Below are 11,419 nucleotides of genomic sequence, written 5' to 3' on the forward strand. Positions count from 1 at the left end.
AGAAAGTAGGAAATTTTCTACAGATGTTTATTCAAAATGGGTGGGCCTCATTTTTTGCTCATACTTTAAAAATCAAAATTCACTTCAGGATGAGAGTGCCTAGGAAACTTCAGCCTGAAAGGTGAATGCTTTCAGTGAATGATCAGTGTCTGAAAACAGAGAGTTAGAAAAAAAAATGCCTTTGCATCTTTAACCATAATAGTCATGAGTGCTCCAATTATAACATGAAGGAAGTTTAGAGCATTCCCTATTGGCCATAGGTGAAATTGAATTATATTTAACTCTTCTACCGTGCTTTGTATTTTCAAAGTACTGTATAAACAGTAAGCAATTAATGGTCACAACACCTCTGAGGTTGGTAATCATTAGCTACATTTGACAGGTGTGAAAACAGAGACACTGAACTGTTAAGTGACGGCACACAATAGGGACAATAGGATTACAATTCAGGAAATCTTGGGGACGATCAGACCGCTGGACCACAGTGCCTCTAAGTTATGTATTATAATTTATAAAGAAGGCTGCAGTCCTGGCTTGAACATTCAGCAAAGCTACATGTTAAAGTCATAAATGGTGTTGCTACCTTCTGTGTATTTACAGACCCCAGCCTTCTTTTAACAGTCACTAACATATGTATACAGGTGATGGATTCTAATATCTAAGCATGCAGTTAATATTCCAGGCCTCATGGTGGAACCCATGCAGATGAGCATTTATAAGAAAAGTTCCATGAAAGGGATTGAGACTCCTTTTGTGTGTAAACATTCACCGACACGAGAAAGTTTTCCATAGTCAGGCACTCAATTTTTCAGGTGGATCTTGCTCATGAAAATGTGAGCACCTCTTCATATAATTTTTAGAATCTATTAACTGTACTGAGGTGCACACAAAGTTATATGCACACAAATGAACCCTTGTATGTTTCCCAGATAAGTCATCCTGCCTTCCCAGGCCTATTATTATTCTCTATCACTGGTGACATTAGTTCTCTTTCTAGTATGACTGTAGCAGTGGTTATGGCAAGCTTATCACCCACACGATGTCTTTTCACTACACTCAGTAAATTGCTGAAAAGATTTTGTTTGGCAAGGTAATGTCTGCATTTATTTGATTTGGTTTACATTTAACCCAAAAAAACGCAACAACCCCAAAACCTTTGCTAATTAATTAAACTGTAGACTAGAGTTCAATTTCTAGTCATTAGTAGAAAACTGTACATTTGAAAAGTTCATTATTTTAGGGCTGAAACAGCAAGAACAGATTATTTTTATTTTGTCAACAATTCCCCGGAAAAGAATAACGTTAAATATTTAAACTGGAGAAAACCCATGGACGCTGAAGGTATTTTCTATGCACCTTGATCAGTAGAAATGAATAAAGAACCCATTAATTATAGAAGATACATTATTGAGATTTTTGTTAGTGAGTAATAACATTCATTGACAGCCCCAAATAGTGTAATCCGTCTCTGTGTCACAAATACAGCACTGGGACTGTGAGTTCAATTTGTTCTGTGCAATAACACATCTTTGTAAAGTAATTCAGGATGCTGTAATCCTTAGAGAAGTGAGCAGGCACTAATACACCTACCTATATTGTTTTTTCAGATTCTAAAGGATTTATTAAAGCTGGTCATATCTGACTTTGCAGCTCAACCCACTTTGGAAAAATGCAAATTAGGATTGAAAAATGCACCCTCTTCCTCCCCTTCAAGCCAGACTGTGTTCAGATCTGAGGCTTTGGTTTTGCCCATTATTACAATACAAAATTTGGAGTTCGTATCTGGGAATTTGTTTCAGGACCATGTCTAATGCTAAAAGTAGGAATGTAGATCAGAGAGTCATCTCTAAATTTCTGGCGTTTCAGCCCATATTACCTATCCACCTCCCCCTCTGGCTTCATATACATGTTGAACAGGATGGGAGGCAAGACTGAGCATTGTGGCACAAAAGGTAACGGTTCTGGGAGCAGAGGATGTATGTCTCTCAGGGGGTTGGACTAGATGACCTCCTGAGGTCCCTTCCAACCCTGATATTCTATGATCTCTGAGTTCAAAACAAGAGGTAGGGCCTGAACTATTTCATGACATGCCCATTCACCCGTACTGCCTCTTGGAGGGAAGAAAAGCATATTTGCTAACTGAGAGTATCAAAGGCAGAGAAGCCGCAGTGAGATCCAGTTAGGGAATGGATATCGTTTCTCTCTTAAAGGGCAGAAAAAGATATTCCAACCAAGCAACAAATTGCTGCCTGTACCATGCCCTTGCCTGAACCCTGACTTGGAGGAATCCAGAGTCAACTGGCTAGCATTTTAATCTGTTTTGTCTAGCTGTTCAAGGAGCTTGCTTGGAAAATGTAGGTTTGACCCTGGGTGGTAACTAGCAAGGTCAACAACATCAAACACTCATCCCTTCATTAGCAGTCAGGCTGTGGGTATGTTGGGGTAGAAGGTGAATTCTCTCTTCTAAAGATGTGTTAACTATCTGTGTTAATAGGGTCCCAAATAGCCTCTATGCTATTACTAGCCAGAAAAGGCAGTCAGAGTTGGTTGTGGTGGCCTTCTTTGCCTTCCATGGTTCTGTACCTACTACCTGTGCAGAAATGCCTTCCAAAAGTTGGTCTCTTTGGCTTGTTGTTACTGGTAATCTGAAAGGCCAGCCCTGATGTGATATGACTTCTCTGTGTGGTTTTAATGATCTTATTTCACTTGTTCCCATCTCACATTTTTTTTTACACTTTAAATATTTTTCAGCATGCTACTTATAACTTTTCAGCAAATGGATAGTAAAGCATGACTTTTCCTCTTGGAGAATGAGTCAGCTTTTATACCTTTGTGTTAGTCCTTCGCCTTTGTTTTTTATAGCCCCCATCACCATGACATCTTCATTTGCTACAATACCTTCTTGATCTTCTCTTAGATGCCTTCAAAATGTATTTGAGCTCAGTTCACAGAAATCTCAATCCCTTTGAATCAAGAAATTATAGCCTATTTAAAATGGAATGCCTCTAGCCACAAGGGTTTTATTATTATTGTAAAAGATGAGCTCAAGAAATACATTTGGCTGAGTTGACAGTGATCACTCTGATGCGTTGACCTCAGAGGTTGCGCCTATGCAAGTACATGTGTTACATAAAGAAATGTGGCTTTAATATAGTCTTTATGATCTATGGATATGCAGTGAAGTACAGAAATAACAGCAGTGATGAGCAAACTGCAAGATACCTACCTATGAAACACAGAGTTAAACAATAATATGTACGATATTTTTTCTAAAAAACCATAGCTGCTTGGCAACCAATTGAATGTAAAGAGAAAAACAGATGTTACCTTATTTAATTAAATATTTTCTTCTTTCCTAAAAATACAAGTCATCTTATCAGAAACCTCCTTTCATATTATGCGGTTTTCTCCACCGTCAACTACTTATAACCCACATTAACTTGAAGAATTTTCAATCGCTATTTATTTGATTGTATATTTTAATGCTTAACCAACAAGATAATTTGTTAATGCCAGAACACATTTAGCTTTCCAATTGTCAAATGAAAACTCACCCCAACACAACTTAAGTAGTATGTTTTCAGTGTGGGAAGACCTTGAATTACAGGATTTCAAAAATGCCCTGTAAATGCAGGAGTTGGTGGAAGGGATAGGTCCCCTGGTAACTTTCATCACTCACAGCAATACTGTCTGGGATTATTTTCAGGGGGAAAAAGAAAAAAAAGCAATGAAACGAATGAAAAAAAAGTAAAAAAAACCTCCAATATGGTCAAATCCACACTATTATCTTATTATTTTGGCCTCTCTTTAGCAAAGCATATATGTTTCACTTTAAGTCCTATTGAAGTCAAGGACTTAAACCATGTGTTTCATGCTTTGTTAAAAAGGGATGGACTTAAGCACAAGCTCAAGTGCTTTGCGGAAGGAAGGCTTCAGTTTCCATAACTAGAGCTGGCCAGAAACTGGAAATCCTGTTCCCTGGGAAATTCTGAAATTATTCCAAAATGGAACCAAACAAAATGAAATGTTGATATTTCCCATAGAATGGGAATGCCAAAATTTAATATAGAAAAAGGTAGAATGACATTACGCTTTGACCTTTTCCAAACATTTCAAAGTCTCTCCAAACGGCCCAGAGCCTCGGCAGCTGATCAAGCAGGGAGCTGGGCAACAGGGGACCCTGAAAGCACCAACTCTGAGGCAGCCTAACTGGTGGGCTGCCCCAGAGCCAGGATCATAGAAGTTCTGAGAGCCTGGGCTGCCAACATGCTAGAGTCTGGAAGCCCTGGAAGATGGGGCTGCCACAGAGCCGCAAACCCAAGAGTCACCTACACCTCCAGGCTCCCACCTCCACTTCAGCCCACCACCTGGCAGCAAGGAGCTGAGAGCCTGTGGAACCAGCCAGGTGAACTGAGCCAGTATGGCTACATTGGAAAAAAATGTTCTGTGAGAAAATTTCCAATCAGCTGTATCCATAAGTGTATTGAGTACTTTACAGATATATATAAAAAAACACAACCTGAAGAGATTACTTAGTAACTAAAGGCCAAGTCCTGTTTGCATAACTTGTGTGAAGAATTCCATTGAAGGCTTATTGATGGGCCAAATTCACTATGGCATAAACTGCTGTAAAATGTTACTAAATCAGACCCAAATCATTCTTGCAACCAGACAGGAAATCTTCTAGCCCTTCAGACCTAGCTTTTTTAAAAGTATTTAGATGTTGCTCCTCAAATGTTCCAAGGCCTAAGTGACTTAGGAGCCTATGTCTCATTTTCAAAAGTGACTTAGGGACTAAGACACATTGAATATCAAGCTGCCTGTTTACTTATTCAATTTTTTTGTCCAATAAGCCAATGTTCTAACTTACCAGAAGGGAATCAGTGTAAATCTACCCTGTAACAACAAATTTTCAGAGAGATACTAAACAAATAAAAGGAGATGAAAGTACACCAGAGTTCTGAACTCTCTGGACTTTTCCAGTCGATAGCAGGCATGCTCATGTAACCCTTCTGCCCAGAGTTGGCAGTAACAAGGGCCAGGTTCAGTATCTAGGGGTTCTGTTTCAATAACACAATGCAAAACTGGCTTGAGCCCCCACCCAGTGACCTGGGACAATTACATACTACCCCCCCGGGGTGCCTCTAAGAGGCAATACTTCCCCTCTCACAAGCACAACATCTGAGTGTAGCAAACCCCTTTTAATAAAGGCGGGAAACACTGCAGTATTATGTTGGGGAAATACCACAAACAGGATTCATAACATCAACCATGAGCAAAAGACCCACCCTCAAGGAAGTTTGGCAATGTCCTTTTCCCCTCAGGGTCTTAAGTCCAGCAACCCAATAGTCACCCTCCCCCCGACACAGTTTCTGTCCTTGGTCAGTGCAGCCCCCCCGAGAGTTCAGAAGTTCATCTGCAGAATTTACCTCCCAGCCCGGGGTGGAAGTGGAGGGAGGTATGGGGGGGGGCATCTTACATGTTCCACTGCTCAGGACGACGGCCGAGTGCCACACCTCTCCATGGGGTTCTGCTGCAGTCTTCACCGCCAGCTGTGCCTCTCTGCCAGCCATCCTGCTGTCTGCTCCTCTCCGCCAGCTGCCCAGCTATCTGCTCCGCTATCTGCACTAGCCTAGTCCTAAAAGATTTTCTAAATAAAAGAAAAACAGTCAAATACAGAAAAATGTTATAAAGAAAGGTGTCATATGCTGCCAGCATCCCTACCTACTTTCCAACAAAAGCTACATCCTACTTGTAGAAATAGTCTTTTAGAATTTGGTTTTATTAACAAACACACACTTCCAAAACATTAACCTCCAGCCTAACCCTTCTTTCTGGGCTTTGCTGCTCTTAAGGTCTCTTTCCTCAGGGTCAACCCATCTATCCTACAACTTAGTTCCTTCTCCCAGAGAGCTAATCTCTCCTCTCTTAGGATCATGCTGGAGTCAAATGAGCCACACGTGCTCTAGTGAGTCAACAATATTTACCCCTCAGCTCTCTGCAAGTTTCCAACACTTGTAAACAGAAAGGGACAATGGGAAAATCCTGTCATCCCATTTAACATCAAGGTTACATCATCCTTCCCCCTCCATAAAAAAGACACAGGAGCTTCTAACAAGCATGATGTTGTAACAGTACGGAACACAAAGACAGAATGTCAAGACAGAAAAACGACCCTGAAATTCAATGTTTCACACAATCCACAAGTTTTAAGATGGTTTTAGCAACTTAGTATAGTCTAGAAAACGCTTTGATGAAACATATAATAGTTTTCAGTACAGTGTGCCTCACTCTTTGCACAGTGATCAGGGCTGAATCATGCTTCTTTTGAGAGACATGTGACCTACCTGAGATAAGACAGACCTATATCACCACTTACCACCCACAAATGTCTGAACTGTGTGCTGACAGCTGTTGTAATAATTTAATAAATGCCAAACAATGGAGATAGGGGGAAAAAGTTGTCATAATGCCCTACTAAGCTAGCATATAGTCATGTTTAGACATAAGGATCACCCTCATGCTAGAATTGTTGGATGAGACAGTGAGAGAAGGAGATATTAATCCTACATAATATGTAACCCATTTCGTAGGCACTCTCAACACAGCTGGCCAAACAGTAAAGCATCACCAAAGACTACTCAGAGGCAAACAGAACATTATGGACTAAGCATTTCCACCTAGGAGTACTAGAAGAAAGAACCAGTTTGGATCAGGGAACACAAATGGAAGAGGGCCTTGAGTGCTAAATTCCTACAGTAGTACAAGGTAGCCAAGAAGTACTCTATGAACTAGCTCCTGTCATTGGGTGGGAATGCCTCTGTCCTGTATTACAATAGGCTACAAATGGGATTTTCAAAAGTTCCTCATGGATCTGGAGCATAAGTCCCACTGAAAGTTAATGAGACATATGTGAGACTCGTAATCCTACATGGTTTAGGAGTCTCCCCTAAAATCCTACCTGAACCATCCAAAAGCATAGCAACATACCACAACAAGACTGGGCAAATGTTTGAGGGTGCCCAAATCAGCAAGGTGTTTGAACCACGAGGCATCAGAAGACCAAGCCAGGGCAGATACTGGTATGCCCCCATGATGATGAACTGGCCCCTGGTATGCAATATCCTGGTGTGATTCTATTTCTGAGTCACACAATGACAAAATTCCAAAGGGTTGTTCTGCCAAAAGAACTTGATCCAAATGGAAATCCTATTATAGAGGGGGAAGAGCCAGCTTTAGAGGACTATATCCCCATTGTTAGTTGGGATGAACTTAGGGTGAGCAATAGACAAGGAAACCAGAACTAAGGGGGCTGGAGAGACCACAGAAAGAGCAGAGTTCCCTGCTGGCACCAAGACTTAAATATGGAGTAAGTAGATAAGGATGCTTCCTTTTCAGAACCTGGTGTTCTTATTCCTCTTGCACCTACAGAGTTATAGTGTCACAATTTCCAATAAGGGGCAATTTAATTTGCTCTTAGGAGGACAGTTGCTGAGGAGTGGGTCAGGCAAGGATTTGAGAGCAGCGTGGCAGTTGAATATTTGGGACCTATCATCAGGTGGTAGAGCCTAAGGGCCAAGCCACTGGAGCATTTGCCCAAGAACCAGAACATAGAGGATGCTACCAAGGACTGTTCCCGGGCAAAGAGGTGACCTCATCACTCCAGAGCAGAGACCCCAGGAAGGAAGGGGGACATTGATGATTACAATAATGTTCTTCAATATTGTCTTGTAATGTAAAGAAATCCCAGTCATAAACTACTGTATCCAATATGGTACTGATCTATCCTTTTAATGCAGATAACTCTGAATTCTGATAACTGAGAAAACCTTTTGGAAAAACATTAAGTATATTGGAACCCACTTCATCTCCCCTTCTGAAAATATATAAATCCAATACTTCTCAAAGCACATTAAAGGACAGCTAACAGCTAGCTTGGCCTGCATTTCAGGTGAACATGAGCAGATACAAAATGTTATCACTTACCTAATAAAATATTTTACTATATTACTATTTCCATAATTGCACTGTGGAAGCCATAGGGGAAAGAGGGCTGGCCTGTCCCTGGAATGGTGAAATGGCAGTGCTCATGGAATTCTGCAGCCAGTGTAGAATTACAGAATCTGCTCAGTTGTCACAAAATATTTTCTTAAGCTAACTGCAGATATTGAATCCGAAGTAGTCTCTAATTCCATGTCAGAAGAGACACCATGTTCACCCCTTTAGGGACAGTTTAGTATTTTCATGTGCCTCTTCAGCCACCTCAGTGAAGAACTTCAGTGGTCTCCAGGTGGAGCCATCTCTAGCTGTCTTTAGCCAGAAGAAGGTAGGAACTGCTGAGCCTCTGAAGATGGGGGTAAAAATAAAAAATGGGTTGAGTCCTTTTTTTCCTGAAGAAAACTAGTCACTCCTCATATGGTTGGACTTATTGCTCAATTAATTAAGCAGCAACATGAAATCGGATTGCAGCAAAATCTATCCATGGCAGAAATAAGGCCCATCATGACTCTCATAGTGAAATTCTGCCCCCACTGAAGTCAATAGCAAAACTCACTGACTTCTATGGGGCCCAGATTTCAGAGAGTGACAAGGAACAAAGATGGTCCTCTTCTGGGGTTTCATCATAGTCTCTCAATGGAAATGCCTCAATGAGGTAAAACAGGAACACCTACTCTCAATAATGGTCATAGCTCTCTGCAAAGCACCATTTTTTGAAGTTCCTGGTTGACTTAGCACATTCTCCAGTCGTACAAGAGCAGCACCTTTGAAAAACTAATACTTTCCTAAGGATTTTTAAACTGCAGAAAAGTACATGAAACTTGGAACAAGAGGCAATCCTGGACAATATGTAACTTTGTCTTCTGACTCTACTTTTTTTACTGATACTATTTTTAATACAGACAAAGAGTTCTTTCTATTGAGAAAGACACATATTGCTGACCCTTTTGTCCTTGCCAGACAGAATTAGAGCTAACTAAAACCTTCCCCTCCCCCCCACACCTAAAAAACTAGAAATGTACAGCAAGGATATGAGTAAGCAGACAACAAAGGTACATTTTCAACTTCCTAAAGATATAACAACTATTTCTACTTCATGAAGTGTGAGCTATTCCTTTATATTCTCCCTTCCTATACTGGCCACTGGCAAAGTTGCATTATCTTATGAGTCATTCTTCCTACAAAGTATCTCTCTGGGTAGTACTCGTTAATTAAAAACTTTCTCTCTCTATTACAACTTTTGGCAACAGTCTTGTATCCTCTCCTTTGAATAGACATTTATATGTAATCTCCATTTATTATAATGGTAGGAAGGAATTACGTATCCTTTACTATGTGTGCCTGTTGATCATACAATCACTAATTATTTCAAGTATGCTAGTGAGCATTACTGGTGATTTAAATAGTACATTTTCTTCATCTGCTTAGGACAATGTCATCATTGTACAATATTTCTAGTTCACTCTTCAGTGGCATTTTAGTCAGTGAACTTGAAAAGTTCCTTAGTTTTATAAAGAAAAAATTGGAACATCTGTCTCTTTTCTCTTGATGTTTCTCTCCAGTGGCTAAAACAGTCTGCTTTTTTAAAATGCAGAGTATGAAACAAAAATGTCGTTTGACTATTCCTGGTAATAACTTGGCCTAGTGATGGCTATGTAGCCAAACGAACCACATCAGAGTTATATTTAGTAAAAATATGTACATTGTTTTCTTCATTAAATTTCTTAACAGTCAGGTAAAAAAGTAAATATTATTTCCATAGCAAGATATTCTATTGGTTTTTCAAGAAATCCTTGGCATTTCACGGCCAATAAAACAAAAGACATAAATATTTCAGGATGACTCAATCCTAGAAAATGAAAATATCTATGAAACAATTACAAAATATACTGAAAGAGCTCTATTTAGTTACTGCTTAGGCCCAGTGAACCAAACTTGTGATGTGACTCCAGTAAAGTCTGTGGAGTACATCAAGAGTGAATTTGGGCCAGTCTTTAAAAAAATAATAATAATAAAATTAAATTAAAAAAGCAGAATTTGGTCCTGATTTACATCTCTCATTCTTAGCATATCAGGCAGCATGGGAGAAGATCCAAAAATGAGGGTGTAACCGGGCGCAGACTCACTGGCAGCACCTCCTGCTGGTTGTCTCAGGGAATTAGCATTCCAGCCTCCAAAGCGCCCTCTTCAGGCCAGTGTCTTGCCTTGCTGCTGGCTCCCGTATCCCTCCTAGGACCCCGGTGCCCCTTTCACTGGGTGCTGCCCCCTGGCAGTGCCCCACAGGTCTGGGTCTCCTGCACCCACTATCCCTATCTCGCCTCAGTCATAGGCTCCTGCCAGTCACTAGCTCGCCCCCACTCCCTGGGGCAGACTGCAGTATGAGCCATTCATCACAGGCAAGGTTCGGTTTGGACCTGCTGCCTCTGCCTACCCACTGCTGCCCCTGCAACCGCCGTACCTAATAGACCTTACCAGGCCCGCAGCCTTGGGCTTTCCTAAGCCAGAGCTCCCAGGCTCCCTTGGCCTTTCCCCAGCCCTGCTCCAAACTAGGTCCTTGGTTAAGTCCCTGCAGCCAGGCCGAGTCTCTCTCTCTAGGCAGAGAGAGACTCTCCCTGGGCTTCTGGCTCACAGCCTTTATAGAGCCAGCTGGGCCCTTACTGGAGCGTGGCCCGCAGCAGAGGCTGCTTCCCCAATCAGCCCCGCTGCCTTCCTTCTACAACAGCCCTCTCTCAGGGCTGTTCTAAACCCCTCTGGGCTCGAGCGGGTGTCCACCCCGCTACAGAGGGAAAGAAGGAGAAGAGAGTGGATTTGTTGATGGAGCAAAGGTGAATAGGAAGGAGTAGTAAGAAATGCAAACAGAGCTGTAGGCATGGAAGGAATTGTGCACAGCCTGAAGAAAAGAATGAGAAGCTTAAATTCGGTGAGGAAGTTGTAAGAAAGCCATTAGAGATCAGAAGAGGAGATTCATCTAGTTGTGATGTAGCTATACTGAAATTACTGTAAGCAAAAATATCAAATTGAATTCTTAACTGAAGAGTTAACACTATACATAATATCTCTGCATGTGACCAATATGAAACAAGGTTACTGTGGCTGGTGAAGGTTCCATACCATATTTGGCAACACTTGCAAAGTTTGCACTATGTAAATTCTATGGGATTTCATGGCTTAGTTTTCATGGAGTCAAAGCATGATTCTAATAGTACAGTAATTTCTGTACCTCATCTGCAAAGCTTGAATTATACCTTCTGGCTATACTCCATGCAGTACCAGAAAACAGGGCCTTGCTCCCAATGACCCCACAGAAGAATTGGTAATAGCCTATTAAACTGAGAATATGCAGACCATATGTGACAAACTTTTAGAGACTGTTTGAAAATGCCTCTTTTTGGCCCCTTAAAGATGATGTATAAACAGAATA

This window comes from Natator depressus, chromosome 6 (assembly GCF_965152275.1).
Source record: "Natator depressus isolate rNatDep1 chromosome 6, rNatDep2.hap1, whole genome shotgun sequence".
Classification (NCBI taxonomy): Eukaryota; Metazoa; Chordata; order Testudines; family Cheloniidae; genus Natator; species Natator depressus.